Raw genomic sequence first — 1,884 nt, 5'->3', positions numbered from 1 at the left:
ACCCTGGTTGAACCCATAGTTGTTGTTGTTGTTCTGTGAATAGTTTCCAATGGCTTTAGCTTCATCCATTGGCAAATCATCCACATCAGCTTGACACTCTGAAAAGTGATGACTTCCTCCACATAGCTCACAAACAACTTGGGCTTGTTTAGCTTGCCCTGCAATTAGCTTTGTCAATGCCTCAACCTGTGCTGTCAACTTTGTGATGGCATCAACCTCTAACACACCAGCTACCTTCTTTGATTGACTCCTTTCAGTTGGCCACTGCTGATTGTTTAGAGCCATCTCCTCCAATAGATCATAAGCCTCATTAGCACTCTTCCTCATAAAGGCTCCTCCAGCGGCTGCATCTATTAAAGTTCTAGTGTTTCCTACCAACCCATTGTAAAAGTTGTGGACCAGCATCCACTTCTCTATACCATGATGAGGGCACTTTCTGATCAGATCTTTAAACCTCTCCCAAGCCTCATGGAGAGATTCATTATCTTGTTGGTAGAAGTTATTAATTTCTCCTCTCAGCTTTGCAGACTTGGCTGGAGGAAAGAACTTTGACAAGAATTTCGTTGCCAGATCATTCCAGGTGGCGATAGAGATGGGTGGCAAGGAGTTTAGCCAACTCTTGGCTCGTTCTCTAAGAGAGAATGTGAACAGTCTCAGTCGAATAACATCATCACTAACTCCATTAACTTTAAAAGTTTCACAAAGTTCCATGAAGTTAGAGAGATGCAGGTTAGGATCTTCAGAAGGGAGGCCACCAAACTGAACTGAAGACTGCACCATTTGAAGTATGGCAGGTTTGATCTCAAAGTTATTTGCATCCACTGCCGGTGGCCTGATACACGACTGCACTCCCGTCAGAGTAGGGAGAATGTAATCTCTCAAGCTGCGGCCATTAGCTTGATCTTCTACTGCGCCACCATTATTACCGTTATTGCCTCCATTGTTTGCAGCATTAGCAGCCATGATTTCTGAAGTTTTAGCAGTTGCTGAAACTCCCTCTTGCCTCTTGTTCTTTCGGTTTCTCCTACAAGTTTTCTCGATTTCGGGATCAACTGGTAATATCACAGCTTGTCCTTGACGGCGCATACACTTATGATTCCTGAAATAGATCACGAAAATATTGCAAGAAAAAGGTTAGAAAAATCAGCAAGAGAAAATATACCAAAGTAGAAGTTAGTATAATTTTGTGTAATATTAATCTTTAAACAATTCCCGGCAACGGCGCCAAAAACTTGTTACGAAAATTATGTTTATTACGCAAGTGTACGCAATCAAGTAGTATCTCACGCAAGTGAGGTCGAACCACAGGGAATTGGATTAAGTACTACTAAGTTATACTTATGATTCTATTTGGTAAAATAGTAAGTTTGCAATTTGAAAGTAAATAACTCAGAAAATTAAAGAGAAAATAAACGAAGATTAATCAAGATGAGAGATTAGGGAGGTGAATCCTGTTGATAAACTACCTATGTTAATACCTAATTGCTATCCTTATCTCAACGTGAATGACAGATTATAAATTAACCTAACTCTTTTCAGATCTTTTAGGTTCTAAATAATATGTTCTTTAATTAACTTCTTAATTAAATCAACATAAAATCAGCATTAAGTAATAATCTTTTCGTCACTGAGGCTATGTAAATACTTTCGTTTTACATCAGAACCTAGACTATCCAAATTTTAGCATTCTCAATTCTCACTTTTCAGATTTCGAATTGAGATCATTAAACATGTAAAAGGTGATCAAGCTTGCACATGGAATTAAACACAAATCTAGATAGTATTCACACATAAGATGAAGGAATGGCAATTATTTATTAACTAGGCATAAACTTAAACAACATTCATCATCCTCCCTTATTGGGAAATTTAGTTCATAATAAC

General features: G+C 38.1%; 1 non-coding gene across 1 annotated transcript; it reads left to right on the top strand.

The window, feature by feature from the left end:
• Positions 1 to 415: 415 nt before the first annotated feature.
• On the top strand, positions 416 to 522 carry LOC115715374 (small nucleolar RNA R71). The gene has a single exon (XR_004011249.2). It is a non-coding gene; the product is annotated as a small nucleolar RNA R71 (small nucleolar RNA).
• Positions 523 to 1,884: the final 1,362 nt, after the last annotated feature.

The sequence above is a fragment of the Cannabis sativa genome, chromosome 4 (assembly GCF_029168945.1).
Source record: "Cannabis sativa cultivar Pink pepper isolate KNU-18-1 chromosome 4, ASM2916894v1, whole genome shotgun sequence".
In the NCBI taxonomy this organism is placed as follows: Eukaryota; Viridiplantae; Streptophyta; class Magnoliopsida; order Rosales; family Cannabaceae; genus Cannabis; species Cannabis sativa.
The sequence above is the reverse complement of the archived record's forward strand: the minus strand, read 5'-3'. Positions and strand labels throughout refer to the sequence as shown.